The sequence below is a fragment of the Mustelus asterias genome, chromosome 23 (genome assembly GCF_964213995.1).
Source record: "Mustelus asterias chromosome 23, sMusAst1.hap1.1, whole genome shotgun sequence".
NCBI classification, from domain to species: Eukaryota; Metazoa; Chordata; class Chondrichthyes; order Carcharhiniformes; family Triakidae; genus Mustelus; species Mustelus asterias.
The window spans coordinates 49,356,667-49,375,119 of record NC_135823.1 but is presented as its reverse complement, the minus strand read 5'-3'; the positions used below and the strand labels follow the sequence as shown (position 1 = coordinate 49,375,119).

At 41.7% G+C, this 18,453-nt stretch overlaps 2 protein-coding genes across 6 annotated transcripts in view; one reads left to right on the top strand and one right to left on the bottom strand.

The window, feature by feature from the left end:
• Positions 1 to 18,453, bottom strand: part of glis2b (GLIS family zinc finger 2b) — a 457,410-nt gene that overhangs the window by 109,832 nt on the left and 329,125 nt on the right. The window lies entirely within an intron of this gene.
• The window catches only part of capn15 (calpain 15), a 266,791-nt gene continuing 248,344 nt past the window's right edge, over positions 7 to 18,453 (top strand). For 4 of the 5 annotated variants that reach the window (XR_013500686.1, XR_013500685.1, XR_013500684.1 and 1 more), the window contains exon 1: positions 7 to 288. The gene's annotated coding sequence lies outside the window, so the exon portion shown is untranslated. The remainder of the gene's footprint in view (positions 289 to 18,453) is intronic. The other variant, XM_078240522.1, reaches the window with a different exon arrangement.

The following is an 18,453-nucleotide window of genomic DNA, read 5'->3' as shown; positions in this document are numbered from 1 at the left end:
GCCGTGGCCAGGGAGCTGCCCCGGGGCTGAGGCTGGGAGGCCGCTCCCGAGCCCCCCGCATGGATCGTGTGCCGGTGCCGCTCTGACCCACAGCTGCAGCTATGGGAACCTCTGCCTCATCTATCGCCGCGGAGACAGAAACCGGCCTCCCTTCCCCTGCCAGCCCTCACCCGCCGGGCTGGAGCGGTGCCGGTCCCGGGAGCCCGCTCTGGGGGACGGGGACACTGACCGCTGCCCGGGGGAGAGCGCCCGGAGCCGCCAGCACCAAGTCCCGCGGAGCCGCAGCAGGTAACAAGCGGGTACAAGCACCGGCATAAAGTCACTCAAAGCCAGTTAGAGAGCAAATTAATCGCCCAGATGCTGTTTAAAATGAACAAAGTGTTGGGAGAAATCAGGGTGCGAGTTTAAATTAGAAAGTAGCAGTCAGTGAAATCCCCAGGAAAGTAAACTGGAGAGGAATAAGCCTGCAGTGGCTGACATAAAGCCTCCTGATCAAGAATGTACTTTTCAAAGTCGCTGTTAGCGAGAAATATGCTTGAACAGCTGGAAGATAAGGAGCATCATATATTTTAAAATCACCAGATTTTAAAAAATAAAAGATTGGCACAGGTAAAATTGAACTGTAAATAGGAATGTTTGCAAAAGAGCCCAGAGTAGTTATGAGCAGCCTGGGAGAGTTGTAAGACTGGAAAGACAGTAGCAAACCCTGATAGAAAGGAGAGCAGCAGAAAAAATAGGGGCAAGGAATCCAGTTAGTGAGATGGAAAGTAATAGCTGTGTAGGTTTGAATAAGAAGCGCAGGGAACAGATTGCTTCAAGCTCACCTGTCAAATCATTCTTGTTTACATCATGGCCTACGCTGAAATCATCTCAGTTTTTATTTTGCTGTTGCCTGGTTGGGTGCCCGATGTGGGTCAGGGGATAACCCGGCTAATAGTGCTATGGAATCTATAGCTATGTGATCAGGCTGATATCATTTAAATAAAAGCAAAGTACTGCGGATTTGGAAATCTGAAATAGAAACAGAAAATGCTGCGCACCAAAGATGTGCAGGTTAGGTTGATTGGCCATGCTAAATTGCCCCTTCGTGTCAGGGGTTACGGGAATAGAGCCTGGGTGGGATTGTTGTCAGTGTAGGCTTGATGGGCCAAATGGCCTCCATCTGTACTGTGAGGATTCTATGATTAACTCAGCCGGTCTGGCAGAATCTGGGAAGGTGGGGTGGGAAGGGGATGAAGGGCTGGGGACAATCAGGATGTTGCAGAGGGAGTGATTCCTGAGGAATGCTGAGTGAGAAGAAGGGAAGTGGGTGGGGGAAGATCATAGAAATCATAGAAACCCTACAGTGCAGAAGGAGGCCATTTGGCCCATCGAGTCTGCACCGACCACATCCCACCCAGGCCCTACCCCCACATATTTTTACCCGCTAATTCCACTAACCTACGCATCTCAGGACTCTAAGGGGCAACTTTTAACCTGGCCAATCAACCTCACCCGCACATAATGGACTGTGGGAGGAAACCGGAGCACCCGGAGGAAACCCACGCAGACACGAGGAGAATGTGCAAACTCCACACAGACAGTGACCCAAGCCAGGAATCGAACCCAGGTCCCTGGAGCTGTGAAGCAGCAGTGCTAACCACTGTGCTACCATGACCAGATGGTGGCATCATGTTGGAGGAAATCACGGAGGATGATTTGTTTGAATGTAGAGGCTTATGGGTGAAAAGTGACAGCAAGAGAGACCCTCTCATGGTTCTGGGAGGGAGGGGAAAGGGTGAGGATACGAGGGATACAAATGCAGGGGATAGGTTAGGACACGGTTAAGTGCACTGTCAACAAGTCCATTGATCCTTCTACAGAATTGAAAAGGTCTAGAAATGTGATAACATATATGGGAGGGAGAGGTTGGTCGAATGGAAGTCAGTGATAGATTGGAGCTAAGGAGAGATTGGCAAAGTTGTCATGGACATGAGACAAAGGGACTGTTAGTGGTGGCATTAGGGACAGAAGAGTTTAATAGTAGCAACGGTAGACAGGAGAATGTGTTAATAGGAATAGAAATCCAGATCCGTGGTCAGTGGGAGCAAAATTGAACAGCAAAGGACAGTGGCCATGTGGGGGAGGGGTGGTTAGTGTTGAGATACAGAATATAGAATACAGGGAAACAGAATATAGAAAACAAAAGGGGAAGTCAAGATGGAGGGGAAAGTTCACAGCCTAAAGTTGTTGAACTCAGTGTTGAGTCCAGAGGGCTGTAATGTGTCTAATCAGTAGATGAGGTGGTGTTCTTCTAGTTTGTGTTGGGCATCACTGGAGCATTGCAGCAAGCCAAGGACAGACATGTGGGCATGAGAGCAAACTGTTGAATTGAAATGGGCAAGTGACCAGACGGTTGGGACATGCTTGCAGACAGTGCGAAGGTGTTCTGCAAAGTGGTCACTCAGTCTGCATTTAGTCTCCCCAATATCTAGGAAACCGCATTGGGAGCAGAGAATATAGTAGAACATATTGGAGGAGGTGCAAGTGAAACACTGCTTAACCTGAAAGGAGTGTTTGGGCCCTTGGACATTAAGGTGGTAATGGGGCAGGTGTTGCATCTTCTGGGAAGGTGGAGTGGGAAGGGGATGAAGGGCTGGGGGGCAACCAGGATGTTGCAGAGGGAGTGATTCCTGAGGAATGCTGGGGGGGGTGGGGGGGGGGGGGGGAGGTTGGGGGCAGAAGGGAAGGGGGTGGGAGAAGATGGTGGCATCATGTTGGAGGAAATCATGGAGGATGATTTGTTTGTATGTAGAGGCTTATGGGTGAAAAGTGACAGCAAGAGAGACCCTCTCATGGTTCTGGGGAGAGAGGGGAAAGGGTGAGGATACAAATGCAGGGGATAGGTTAGACACGGTTAAGTGCTCTGTGAAGCACTGTGGTTAACCAAAGTTAAGGAAAAAGGCAGACCATGTCTGAAGCACTGTTTTCGAAGGTGACCTCATCGGAACAGATGTGGCGGAAATGGCAAAACTGGTAGCAGGGTGCGAGGAGCTGTACTGAGGCAGCTGTGAGAATCGGTAGGTTTGTAATGAATATTGGTGGTTAGTCTATTACTAGAAATTTAGGCAGAGGTCAAGGAAGATTTTAGAGATAGTCTATGTGGAGGTGAGAGTAGGGTGGAAATTTAAAGTAAAATTGATAAATTTTTCTGGGTCCAGACGAGCATGAAGCAGCTCTGATATAGTCATTGATTTAATGGAGAAAGAGTTGTGGGAGAGGGCTTGAGTAAAACTGGAACAAAGAATGAATGGTCTACACTTCCAACCAGAAAACAGGCTTAACTGGGGCCCATGCCGGTACCCATAGCCACATCTCTTATTTGCAGGAAGTGAGACAAGTTAAAGGAGAAATTGTTAAGTGAGAGAACGAGATCAGCCAGGCAGAGGAGCGTAGTGTTGGATGGAGATTGTTTGGGCTGCTGCTCGAGGAAGAAGCGCAGATAGGAAGAAATGAGTAATTGTTTTTCTCAGATGGAGTATGAAGTGAGCTTATTAAATCTGCCAGCATTGAATTAGGTTGTCAATGCACTGGTTCTTGTTTACTGGCTAAAAACATTTTGTCCCCAGCATTACTGTACTTAAAACAGCCAGTTCCCCTGCCCTTAAATAAACAAGGTGCCCTGAATTGGAGTTATTTTAACATTGCACCCGAACTGAATGTGTCCCATGAGTTCTGTTATCCCAAATTGCATAATACAAATCTGTTCTGACTTAGTGTGTGCTATCCTCCATAAAGGAGGAGAAAAGTTCAGTAGATTCAAGAGGTTGACATTATAGGCTATTAGTGCAAATTTTAAAAAATGTTTTCTGCGCTACAGGTTTGGTCCATTTCACCCTAATGAATGGAAAGTGAAACTCCTTTTTTTTTGTCAATTACCATTGCATTGGATCTGGTTCAAAATGGAGTTAAGTTTTCATTTTAAGGGCGAATGTTTCATGAAATCTGGTTTGCTGTTTCCCAGCTCAGCCCTGGATTTCGCATTGACATATTCTGCGCCATGTGACATGATGTATGGTTTTTGTGGCATCTCTACAGGCAGCTAAATGTAACATGAAATTGTTTGCATTTTATAAAATGATTTATGGTTTTTAAAAAATTTGCCAGAAATTGTGCAACGGAAAGTTCACACTTGTGCTTTTCTGTGAATTGCAGTTATAATTTAGAGTTTGTGAAAAGCACTCCATTACACAGGAGCTGACCATTTTGTTATGATGAGCATTTTACCACTTTGTGTGGTTGACAAGCTAACAGCATTGAATGGTGTCTGATGGATACATTGATCTGTACAATCAGCCCTTTCTGCTACCCCACTCGAACATTTGGATGGTTCTGAAAGCTTGTGAAGGAGTCTGCCATCTAATGGTCAGATGAGATAGAAAATGTATCACTTGTATTTAAACGCTGCAGAAAGTGGAACTTTTTACTGTGTGGCAGAAGAAAATCCTTTTAATTGGTAGGTGAACACAAATGTATACACAGGGAAAACATTAAAATATGTAACATACACATGTATCAGATCGAAGCTCTGCAGGCCTGGTGGTGGACAATTAATCAACTCACAGGAGGAGGCCACTCCACAAGTATCTCCATCCTCAATGATGGAGGGGCCCAGCACCTTAGTGCAAAAGATAAAGCTGAAGCATTCACAACAGTCTTCAGCCCGAAGTGCCGAATGTATGACCCATCTCGGCTTCCTCCGGAGATCCTCAGCATCAGGCAATTTGATTTGCTCCACATGATATCAAGAAATGGCTGGATTCTGTAATGGCCAAAAATGCTGGTCAATCTCAGCAGGTCTGACAGCATTTGTGGGGAGAGAATAGAGACAACGTTTCAACTCTAAATGACCCTTCGTCAGAGCAATTGTACTGAAGGCTTGTGCTCCAGAACGTGTTGTACCACTTGTCAAGCTGTTCCACCATACCAACACTGGTATCTACTCGGCAATGTGGAAAATTGCCCAGGTTTGTCCTGCACACAAGAAACAGGACAAATCCAATTACCGTCCCATCTGCCTACTCTCGATCATCAGCAAAGTGATGGGAGTGGTCATCAACAGCGTTATCGAGCAGTTCTTACTTGGCAATAAGCTACTTACAGATGCTCAGTTTGGGTTCTGTAAGTTCGTGACCTCATTACAGCCTTGGTTCAAACATGGATAGAAGAGCTAAATTCCAGAAGAGAGAGTGACTGCCCTCAGCATCAAGGCAGCATTTGACTGAGTATGGTATCAAGGAGCGCTAGCAAAACTGGAGTCAATGGGAAATGGGAGGAATACTCTTTGCTGATTGGAGTCCATAACCTGACACAAAGGAAGATGTTTGTGGTGGTTGGAGGTCAATCATCTCATCTGCACGAGTTCCCCAGGGTAGTGTCCCAAGGTCAGAAGTTTGTATATTCGCAGACGACTGCACACTATCAGTACTATTCGTGACTCCTCAGTTGCTGAAGCAGTTCATGTCCAAATGCAGTAAAACCTGGACAATACTATCTCAAAGGACAACAGCAGCAGATTCCTGGGAACGCCACCACCTGAAAATTCCCCTCTGTCACTCACCATCCTGGCTTGGAAATATATCACCATTCCTTCATTTGTCCCTGGGTCAAAATCCTGGAATTCCCTCCTGAACAACACTGTGGGCATATCTACACACTAAGCCCAGCTCATCTGCAAAAAACAAATGTTATTCAGTTTGCAAATATGCTTTTTAATCAACTGTAGATAATATAGTGAATTTCAGAAACTGTTGAGCAAGAAACCTCAAAGTTGGGTGCAATTTTCCTCCGCATTGTATGTGTAAATCTTTGAGGATAACTAATTGAAAGAGGACACGTTCAATCTGTGTAATTTGTGTATCTCTGTTCCTCCTCGAGTGACTCTTGCTGAGATTGAAGATTCTCTACATGAGGACTTTGGGGCAGATGCTGAGGATTTATGCTTCCTACACTTTGTTGCTGTTATAGTAACATTAATAACCTCAAAGCTGTTGAAAATAATATGGTTTGTTGCATGATGCCTCTAATACCTGTGGTGCGCCAGAGTGCAGGTTGGTCTGTATTAGTTGCACAGTAATGGGTGAAATGGTGAAGAAGGCACTTGCTGACTGACTCCAAAGCGGATAAGGAAATGGTTGTTATTAGGTTGATAATCCAGAGAACGTAAGTTCCAAGTCCCACCCTCAGTTTGAGAATTTAAATCCAATTTTAAATTTTGTGGAAATTAAGAAGCTGGTCTCAGTAAAAATGGCCTTGAAGCAATTGGGTTATTGTAAAAAGAAAATGGCTATTTCACACATTTCCTTTAGGGAAGGAAACCTGTTATCTTTACATGGCCTACATATGGACTCATTGTGCTGCATCAATGTGTTGACTCTTAGCTGTCCTCTGAAGTGGCTTAGAAAATTACTCAGTTGTAACAAACTGCTACTACCAGTAGTAGTTCATGAAGAAAGTCCAGCATCTACTTCCAGGGCAACTAGGGAAAGGGTACTAATGTCATCTTAGAAGATACCTTGGATGAAGTGGGAAACAAAAATCAACCCCATTCTCTTGTCTGGAAGCATTTTGATAGTGATGTCACCTAGAGAGCCAGATTGTGGGCTGTTCTTTTAGGGAAGAGGCACATGATGAAGCAAGGGAACTAGAGAGAAATAAACAGTCTGAAATCAACGATGCTCTCTGAAAATAATTTGAGATTACTGGTATTGTTTGTAAATAACCAACAAGCACTTTCACTTTCGGGTTAAATTTACCTGGAAGTAAGCCAATTGTAGCAGAGATCACCATCATTAATTTATCACATCAGTCCTGGAGTGAGCGAGAGGAAGACTCTGAGTGGGTGGAGTAGGTAAGTGGAAGAGTAATGAGAGCATGCTAGAAATCACAGCTTACATAATGAACACAAAACACAGTGTTCTGTGCGCTGTTAATAAAATAGTTCCAGTAAATTGCCGAAGAAAAATAGCTGTGTGCCTTTTACGTTCAATTAAAAATACAACAATGTTTTATGTTGCTGCTTTTCTTTTCACCTTGGTGCATTCATCATTCTGCAATATCAAAACATAAAATATATCTCCTTTATTGCTGTATGTATAATTCATGGTTTCATATCACAATTGAGCCAGTTCAGCGTCATACATTTTTATTTCAATGTACCTAGGCTCATCATAACTGATCTATGTTAACGATACAACATGCAGCCGAATTTGCCTTGCCAAAGTAGAAATAATTCTGTTGCAACAACTGTGTACAGTATATTACCTAGTGAATTAATTAATTTTAAAATACAATGGTACTGACTGGTTTGTGTCTAATTGTTCCAAGCTTTTATACCGTTCTAGTTTCTTTCCTCTTTGATAATGCAGCAGATTCTTCTGCACTTTAGGGATTCTATGCCTCAATCTCATTCATTTTTCTTTTTGATTGTATTTCCTTTGTGTCTTGTCTAATACAATCCTATTGCAGGGAGATATTGCAAAACTTTAGATAGTGCAAGCACTAGTTCCCTTTGAAGGAAAGTTTTTTTTTCAAAACAAGGGTTCCTTCACTGCAGTTAAAATCACTTTTACAATTGGGTAAAACACTTGATGCCATCTCTAAGCCCAGATTTGTCTATTAGTAAGAGGCAATCAAGAGCAGTAAAGCTGCCAGGGGCTCCTTGCTACTTCAATTCTAAGCAAGTGCTGTGTTAATGTGTACAAACTCTACTTTCATCTCAATGTTGGATGTAAATGAGTACAATTTATAAATAAACTATTTAAATTTTAACAAGTACAGCACAAGATCACTTTGCACTAACGTGTTCTTGTTCCGACCATCTCAACAATTTTGCTGTTTATATTCTTGATGAAAGTTTAGCTCACCAAGGTGAGAGATGGTCATGAGAGAGTGGAATATGGTGAAAGATGGTCACAAGAAAAGAGTAGAATTTGGTGAGAGATGATTAGGGGGTGGGGGGAGGATTGGAATGTGGTGAGAAATGGTTTCGAGGGGAGAGTGGAATATTTTTTGAGTCAAACACCATGGAATCATATAACAGTGCAGCATAGTAGGAAGCCAGTTGGCCTATTGAGTCTGTGCTGGCTCTTTCTCTGTATCAATGAATGAGATACCTAGGTGTGCCACAGACAGGTACAGAATAAGACTTGCGACTTTTACTCCAACAATTTGCCTTAATCCCGATTTCCACTGTCCCCGCAGCGACAAGACTGAGTGTCAGACCTCTGTTTGCTGGATTGGTGAATTGAACGCACATTGCAAGATGCTGAAGCACCGTGTCATGCATGTTGTGTTTCTGTTTTCAATGTTAATTTTTTTCCCACTAGGCTTTACATTCTTCATGCTTTGCATCATTCCCTGATTGAGGGGAAGGACTGGGTGACCCGAGACCCTGATGAACACTGTTGTACAATAGAGGCATTGAAAAGCTTGCTTGATTTTCCCTCTGTTGTGCAGATACCAGTGTGTTATGTTGTAGCATTGCTCACCTTTTGTCACTTATAATGGGGATTTAGCTGGTAGCAAGAAGAATCTTCTAACCAGAGCAGGGCACACATTAACACAGCTGGACCTATTGCTACGGACCAGTGACATTTGTCACCTGCTGGTCTTGCTGTCCGAGAGGCACCAGACCACTGTCTGTTCACAGCAGGATGAGTGTCTCTTCCTCTTATAGTACAGATACTCTCCCCTGACAATTGAGGGGACAAATGAAAGGTTGTGACTGAATTCAAGCTCCTATCAAAATTCTGTTTTCTTCTCTCTGGATAAACAAAAGCTGATCTTCAGTTTCTTAATCTTCTCCATTGTTCTGTTTGAATTAAGTACTTAAATGTTAAGTATTTGTAGAGTTCTCATTTCTTTTCCCTCTGACAATGTTTCAACTGTCTTCATTTATCTTGCGATGCATTTCTTTTGCCTCACGGTACAGACCTATTCCAGGCCAGGGCAAGTGGTACTTCAATCACTAGTTCTGACAAAGATCATTGATCTGCAGCATTAACTGTGTTTATCTCTCCATGGATGCTGCCTGGCCTCCTGAGTATTTCCAGCATTATGTTTATTTAAGCACGGCTGTGGTTCCTTTTGAAGGAAAACAAAGGCCGGAATTCTCTGACTTTGCTGGCATCTAGGATTCTCTGGTCCCGCTGCAGCGAATGGAAATTTAGCTGTGTGCCAAATTCTCTGTTCTTGTTGGCAGTGGGGCATTCGAGACCAGAGAATTCCGGCCAATGTATCTGCTAACTGCAGGAATAAGCAAAGTGTTTGTTAAACTATTTTAACAAATGGGTGAAATGCTTCACCCAGTCCCAGACATTAGTTAAGTTTAAAGTTTATTTATTAGTGTCACAAGTGTAAGGCTTACATTAACACTGCAATGAAGTTAATGTGAAAATCCCCTAGTCGCCACATTCCGGTGCCTTTTCGGGTACACTGAGGGAGAATTTACCATGGCCAGTGCACCTAACCTACACATCTTTTGGATTGTGGAAGGAAACTGGAGCACCAAGAGGAAACCCACGGGAAGAACGTGCAGACTCCGCACGGACAGTGACCCAAGCTGAGAATCGAACCTGGGTCCCCGCCGTTGTGATGTACCAGTGCTAACCACTGTGCCGCCGAGAGCAGAAAAGCTGCCTAGGGCTCCTTGCTACTTCAAATCCAAGCAAACTCTGCCTTTGCCTCAATTTTAGATATAAATGAATACGATTTAGGAATAAAACATAAAATTATCAACAAGTACAATGCAAGACCACTTGGCACTAGAACTCTGTTTTTTCCTCTGGGTTTCATAGAACCATATTATGGTTACAGCACAAAGTCATTCGGATCTATTGTGTCCGTGCTGGCACTCTGCAAAAGCAACTCAGCTGGTTCCAATTTCTTGCCCTTTTCCTGTAGCCCTGCAGATCTTTCTCTTCAGATAATTATTCACTACCCTTTGAAAATTACGATTGAATCTGCCTCCACCAAACTGTTAGGCAGTGAGTTCCAGATCCTAACCACATTTTCTTTTTTTTAGATGTTTCCTCGTGACGCCTTTGGTTGTTTTGCCATTCGGTCTCAACCTTTCCACCAAATGGAACAATGGGCTGGATTTAGTGGAGCCCTTTGTGACAGGAACTGTGCAGGCTGGGCCTATTTAATCATGAAAGAGTCAGTCTCTTGGCAGTGGGGAAAAACCTCTTGATGTGGGAAATTCTTTTAGGTGGCCTGATTAATTTAAAGACTAAATCTTTTCGTTAAACATTTCATTTCGCAAAGGCAAAAAAGTTTATTTAGTTCAATGAAATTCTTGAACTAGTTTCATTAACACATTGACATGTTAGAATCAAAAGCATTGCAAATTAACAATATTCAGACAAACATACAATTAAGACAAGGCAAATCTCATTTTGGCCAAAGTGGGAGATCAGTAGTTCCACCTATACAGCTAGCAGGCTTTCACAAAAGATCTCCGATTTCATGCCAAAGAGCAGAATTGGTTATAGTTTTCGTTATCAGATTATACAGCCCAGCACTTAATTAAAAGCAATTTCGTTCATTCACTGTTCTGTCAATCTAACAATGGCGTGTCCTTCAATTAATCATATTTTGACACCTTCAAATATTGATCTGTCATTCATCTGTCCGTTTTACGGAAGGTCTCTCCCAAAAATGGCTTCTTATGATTCAGCATTTCTCGAACCAGTTGAAACCAGCTCTAATACCAAAGACACCTTTATCTTTTGGTATTATCATCCGACCTGGGTAATTTACTTTGTTGCATAATTTGTGCTGATATCTTTCATGAATACATCTTTCATTTTACTGGCATGTTACAAATTCGTTTCTTAGAGACATTATTAAACTGTTACTTAAATATTTTGTATTATTCTTAAACCACATATTAAAACATTAGTTGCTTATTATCCTCATGTTAGGTATTTAGAATTAATTGGAATTCTCAACTACAATTCCCCCTGTTGGCCGTATTGGCTAACAGCAATACAAGGCCAAAATTGTATCTAAAAACTCTATCACCTCCTCTATTTAAGTCAGAGGTTGGAAGGGACAGACGTGGGGTTCCCAACCAGTGACAGCTTAGTGTCAATTCAGTTCATAAATGAGTGAAATGCCATCTATTATCCCTTAGCCGACTGCAATTTAGTGGTGGCACATGGATTAAATGGAAGCCACATTGGTTTCCTGCATCTTAGGAAGGCTGCTCAGCAAAAATTAGTTTTTTGTTTAAAGCTTATTTATTAGTGTCACAAGTAGTCTTACATTAACATTGCAATGAAGTTACTGTGAAAATCCCCTAGTCGCCACACTCTGGCACTTGTTCGAGGACATGGAGGGAGAATTTAGCATGGCCAATGCACCTAACAAGCACGCCTTTTGGACTGTGGGAGGAAACTGGAGCACCTAGAGGAAACCCACGCAGACACGGGGAGAACGTGCAGATTCTGCACAGACGGTGACTCAAGTCAGGAATCAAACCTGTGTCCCTGCCGTTGTGAGGCAGCAGCCCTAACCACTGTTCTACTGTGCTGCTCCAAAGCCTGTTAGGTCTGACAGCAGCCTCCTGGGTTTTCTTTGCTATCAGGAACACTCTGCCCAATCAAGGGACGAAACAATCGCTGATTCTTGCATTGCTTTCTCGGTGGACTTCAGAAATTCGTTTCCAGCATATAGAGAAACCTAGGAGCAGCTTATATTCACTTCCAGCTGTGGACTAGCTCTGGACTACAAAAAGACTGCTGTCTTCCTCACAAGCAGTTTTTCCTTCTCTTCTCGAAGCAAAACCAAACTATTTTTAAACATGGTTTCCCAGGCACGTGCCATAACAGACTCTGTGGCCCCATGTGTACGTAGTCCACAAGGGTCTAGAGGTTTCCAGCCTTTATTTTTCACAAATACTTAATTACCTTTCTTGTAAAAAGATGCTATTTCTAGGAATATTAATCCGAGTTTCTGCATTAAGCCATTAAGAAACAGTGTCTTTTAAAACACAAGTTCTTCCAGCATGTTTAGTCCTTGTAAATGCACAATTTTTGTGATTTAAGGTGCTGATTACAGAGTTCATTGCTTATCTACCACTCTGATGATTGAGAAGGCATCACTTGTAAGCAAAGCTGTTCTTTGATTTTTCACAGGACAGAGGGAGAGTGAGTGGGAGAGGGAGATTGTGTTCTGGATAAAGCAATGTGGTTTGTCTGCAGATGAAGCAAGTGTGCCAAAAGGAGCCATTGTATACAGATTGTTATGATTTTGGTGGAGATCAATAACTTTCAAAAAGATTTTCAAATTCCCCAGTTAAAAACTGAAAAATACTCCACAAAATTTCATGTTTTAAACAAAAGCCTTTACTTTACAAGAATTAAAGGACACGCCTCATTCTACTTTTATTTCCTTCCAAGAGTTCTCCTATACTTTACAGGCTGTTGAGGGTTCCTTCACTTCCCGTGGGTCCAAACTAAAGTATGCCAAGCTTTCAGAAATTTTCCTCCGTATTCCGCTATTCTTCCAATGTATGAGATTTCTTGAGTGTTTCCGCTAAAATCTGGCTGGATGCCCCTTTAGCTCTCAAACATCTCCTGATTGTGATCTCCCCTGTTCAATGATGAACCTCACTTCACTCTTGTCAAGTGATTCAACATCAGAAAACTACCTTGGTTTCTGATAGCCCTCTGCTACTGGTCTAGAGCTCCTAGCAGATTCTTCTCTGCTTGTCCCAAAGCTGCTTCCAGGCTGACTTCAATTGCCTTTCTGTGAATTATCTTGCATAAAAACCCAAAACCAAAATTAAAACCTCTCTGCATCGATCCTCATGTGGCACACCTGGAAAGTCCCAAATAAAGCTTTTAAACTGTCATTTAATCTGAAAGGTATATGGATACTTTAAGACTTTCCCTTGTTTTGATCTGGGAAAACTTACACGAATAATGTAAACTCCTTATTGAGGCAGCTGAAGACTCCCTTTCCATCACAAAACTCAGATGGGTTATTTTTATAACCCATTGTTCGTGTTTTTCCACTCCCTGCCCCACTCTGATTTTAACGTAGCATGGGCCACTCTTTCAATTGTAATTACTTTGTCTGTTTACCACCTCAAATTAGGTGCTTTCATTTAGTTTGCTTTCAAAAAATCTCACTCCCAAAACTAAAAGTTGTATTCCTAAAACACACAAATCATGAAATTACATGTTCTTAACAGGATCACTTAGCAACTTACACTTACTTAATATTCATTTTTTTTTTCTTTAAATTTATTTTCTCGCTTCTCTCTGGCATAAGGAGCAGAATGGTGGGAAGATATCTCCATGAAATTACCCAGTTTCTTTTTACCACGATTTCAGTTCAAGCGTGATGCTGGGCCATGTCTACAAATACAGCAGCAGTGCAAGTACAAATTCTCAGTTCAACATGTGTAAAGTGAGTATTTAAAAACAGGAAAAATCTAATAATAATAGGTAAATATTTACTGCTGACTTCAGTGAATTCAGATTTGATGCTCGTGGCAATAACATCTGACCCCCTAGGAGATGAAGATTGCAGGAGAGATAGTGATTGACAGTTAGTTTGAGCGTGGATGGATTGGTGAAGCACACTAGGCAGTGTAAGAAACTCCTTTCAGTGCACAATTGTGTGCACTTGCAAACTACTGTACTCAGTACCAGTTGTCACTGGTATACTTGCAGTCTCTCAGTTTAAAACTTTTTCTATTGAAATATAACAAAATTTTGCTTTAACAACTGCTGTAAATGACCATTTGTTCAAATACAAACATCACTGGATATTTTAACATTCATTCTGGGTGAAATAGAAATAAATTGTAACCATTGTTGGCTTTAAGTATTCACCTCTGTGTGTTGTGATCCTACTGTTGAATGATTTTTATAGTATTTCTGACAGTGTAGATGGGTATGTGGGATCTGGGGAGATTAGAACTGGGTTCCAAATATAAATCTTCCACAAAAACGCTCCAGGGTGGAGGGCAAGTTGCTTTTTGATTTGAGTTTTTTTTTCTCCCTGTGACATTGTCCATCCCTCAGACAGCCATGAATTGTATGTAGCCTCAGGAGATGATAGCCTTTCTGAACTTAGCCTGGGGTTTTAAAGCTGATAATGAGTGAATGGTGCAGCAAGTTTGAACATATCCTAGGGCTGTATACAATGAACTCCGAGGCATCTGTATGTACAAGATTGTGGGCTATCATCGGTATGGTCTAATGGAGGGCTGTATTCAGATGGAATCACTGTTTATTTCCATGTGCATTGCAGCTTAACCATTTGACTGTTGATGCCTTGGAGCTGAAAGCTAATTTTCATTCTTTGTAAAATCTATTTTTTTGCAAAATGACACAATGGTGCTTGTGAATTAGAACATAAGTCTCTCTGATCTCAGGCAGAAAATCTGAGGTTACCTGGTTCCTGTCTGCCTTTGAATTCTTGTATCTGATTACTCACTGATATCCTGCTTTTATTGATGTATACTAGTAGTGAGGGAAAAAAAATCCTTTCTGTAGTAATGGCACCGTTGTGCTTTGGGAAATCAACAAGGTCATCTAAAAGTTAGGATGGAGGATCTCTGGAAGTGTGACAAATACATTTACCGCAGGTCCCTCGAAATGTGTTATTTGCAGAAGGTTCCTGCAGAAAAAATGTGGAGAGCACTGATGTGGAACACTAATATTCAGTCATGTTATGTCAAAAATGTTTTAGCTTTATGTTTAGACACTGCCTAAGGTCATGGTCACATTTCTACCAGCAATGACATTTTCGTGTTGTGATTTAAAAAAAAGACTTTTAGACAGTGAAGGTAAGCAATTTGTGCTGCTCTTCAATGCCTGGAAAGAGCTGCTTTGGATGAAACATTCTACTCTGACATTCTTCCTTGCTTACATCCAAAATCTTTTCAGCTGAAACATCCCAGCTGTTAGTAAACTATTCTCCATATGTTTAGTAATCCCAAAAGCTGCTTGTGAAAATTTCAAGATCTCTCTTTTCAACAGAATCAAAATTCTAACTCTTGCATTACAATTCAAACCGATAACAAGCTGGCTATCTATTCTTGCCAGTTGCAATAAAGATGTTTATTTGTTCTCGGAGATGTGGGTAAAACCAGCATTTATTGCTCATCCCTAGTTACCCTTGAGAAAGTGGATTAGGCTGCCTTCTTCAAGCATTATAGTCTATCTGGTGAAGGTATTTTTTGCTTCTAATACTTGTAAGGTAAAGATGGCAGATTTCCTTCCTTAAGGGATGTTTTTGAATCAATTGGGTTTTTGCAACAATCTGACAGATTCATGATCACTTTCACTGATCCTAGACTTTTTTCTTAATATTCCAGATTTTAAGAAATATAATTCAAATTGTGGGATTTGAACACGTTTTCTGGATTACTAATTCAGTACCATATCAGCAGTTTACAATCTATTCCATCATTACTAACTTCGGTGAGCCTGTCATAAGGAGGGCAGTGATACAGAGTGCTTTGTCTCTGTTACAACATGCAGAATATCCAGTATTGTATATGTAAGACCCACTTGTTATTTTTTAATTTTAATTGGTGTTTCCCACCCCTATCAGACTTGTTGGGTGACATTTACACTTTCTTTCCTGTGGACTGTATCTGTAACCATGTCTTTAAAAGACGTAATGACATAGCTTTTATTTTGATAGAACTGTTATTCATCAGACTATCCTAATTTAACCTTTTAGACTGGCATTCAGCTGGAATATCAGTGTTGTTACTTGGATTTGAGTAAAATCTAATGGTAGGTGTGTGAAGATTCACACTAGCTCTACTAAATAGGTAGCTATGCAATCATGAGAATTTTGTCCATTCGGAAACAGAGCATTTTGAACTAAAAGATTCAAAGATATTGTCCAGGTTGCAGGTGTGTGACTGATGATGGCAGAAACCTGACCTGAATTATAAAATGTCAGATGTGCCTCAGATACTCTTGTTTCTAAGTTAGAAGGTTGAGAGTTCAATTCCCACTCCAGAGACTTGAGCATAAATCTCCAGACTGAAACTTCAGTGCATACAGAGGAAGTGCTGCACTTTTGGAGCCAATGTCTTTCAAATTTTTTTTGCAAAAATATACTTTATTCATACAATATCTGAAAGAAACATTTCAATGATATTCACATTTTCTCCAGAGATCAAGATGTGCTCTGAGGTGCTTCAATTCAGTAATGAGGACATTACAAACATTTCAATATTTTTGATACAGAGAGTACAATGCTGTTCAAATTATATACATCGGTCATGTCGCACTCTGAGGTGCTTCAACACAGTTACATTTACTTTATTCAGTCAGGATTAATCTGACAGTAAGAGGGGTTTTACATAGTTACCAACCATGTGGTGCACAGTGGCCTTGCCTCATGTGCCTTGGTGGTGGCTGACCTGAGCTTGAATACATCCCTCAACACACAATGCTGGACATTGGAATGTGCCAGTCTGCAACACTGCGTCAAGGACAATTCTTTGCACTGGAAGACCATCAAGTTTTGTGCAGACCAAAGAGTGCCTTTCACCAAGTTGTTGATCCTCCAGTAGCAGTTGATGTTTCTCTTGGTATGCATGCCTGGGAACAGCCTGTAGAGCACAGAGTTCTGTGTCACAGAGCTGCTCGGGATGAACCTTGACAAATACTATTACATCTCTCTCCAGACTGCAAAGCCATGTCCCACAAGGAAGTGTGTGACCACCTTCACTGTTTTGAAGTGCTTAATTGGTTACAAAACATTTTCAGGTGTAGAAAGGTGGCATATAAATGCAAGCAGGGTGTCCAAAACTAGGGACCATAAATATAAGATAGTCACTCATAAATTCAATAAGGCAATTTTTATATATCATGGCACACCTCTATATTAAAGTTTTGAGAGACACTTCCTATATTCTGTACACTTCCCTTAATGGGAACTTTGATTTTAACCTCACCCTCACTTCTCCGAGTTTTTTTTGTGCCCTTTTTGAGTTTTTGCTTTTTGTGCAGGCGCATGGGACCTTTATCTTCAGCCCTATGAGTCCTGTTAGTCATGCACATGGGCCTGACCAACATAAAAAATCAAAGCCATGCAAGTCTGGCTCTTTCCCAACCAGATTTATCAGGTCTTGGAAATGCCAACCTCAGAGCTGAAGCCAAAGGTTAGATTTAACTTAATTACATGAATATTGAATCTTTTTTCGTGGTACATTGGGGGAGTGGGGATGTCTTCACAGCACACCAGTGTGCCATAGCAAATTGGTTGGGAACCACTGCAATAGGGAATTTGGGATAGACTTCTTTACTCACAGTAATGAGAATAAGGAACGCACCAACAGAAGGGGTAGTTTAGGCAAATTAGGCTATTTAAAGAAAGGCTGAATAGACACAAGGGAGAAAGAAGTAAAAGGATACTTTGTTGTCATTTATCTCAAGAGGCTTGGAATACAAAAGCAGGGATGTACTTCTGAGGCTTTATAAAGCACTGGTTAGGCCCCATTTGGAATACTGTGAGCAATTTTGGGCCCCACACCTCAGGAAGGACATACTGGCACTGGAGCGGGTCCAGCGGAGATTCACACGGATGATCCCAGGAATGGTAGGCCTGACATACGATGAACGTCTGAGGATCGTGGGATTATATTCATTGGAGTTTAGGAAGTTGAGGGGAGATCTGATAGAGACTTACAAGATAATGAACGGCTTAGATAGGATGGACGTAGGGAAGTTGTTTCCATTAGCAGGGGAGACTAGGACGCGGGGGCACAGCCTTAGAATAAAAGGGAGTCACTTTAGAACAGAGATGAGGAGAAATTTCTTCAGCCAGAGAGTGGTAGGTCTGTGGAATTCATTGCCACAGAGGGCTGTGGAGGCCGAGACGTTGAGCGTCTTCAAGACAGAAATTGATAAATTCTTGATTTCTCGAGGAATTAAGGGCTATGGGGAGAGAGCGGGTAAATGGAGTTGAAATCAACCATGATTGAATGGTGGAGTGGACTCGATGGGCCGAATGGCCTTACTTCCGCTCCTATGTCTTATGGTCTTATGGATACGTTGATCAGGTGAGGTGAAGAGAGGTGTGTGTGGAGCAGAACTGCCAGCATAGACTAGTTGGGTCAGTGCATTAAAACATGAGTTAGTAATCGTCAGTATACTGAATGTACGTAGTGACAATATTTTACCATACGGTAATGTCTAGTGGTTTTCTCCGCTTTCCTTTTCAATTGTTTCCCTTCATGGTTTTTCCCTGTGGAATTTCATTCTTTCCATCTCATTTAACTTCTTGCTGGAATATGTGGCTTTCAACATCTGACCTGGTGATGGGACTGTTCTTATTGTATGAGGAATTGTGTTGTGGTGATATTTTGCCAATGTGGAATAAGAGCATTGAGTTTTCCACTCTAGGCTGTTGAGCAGAAATGCTGAATAG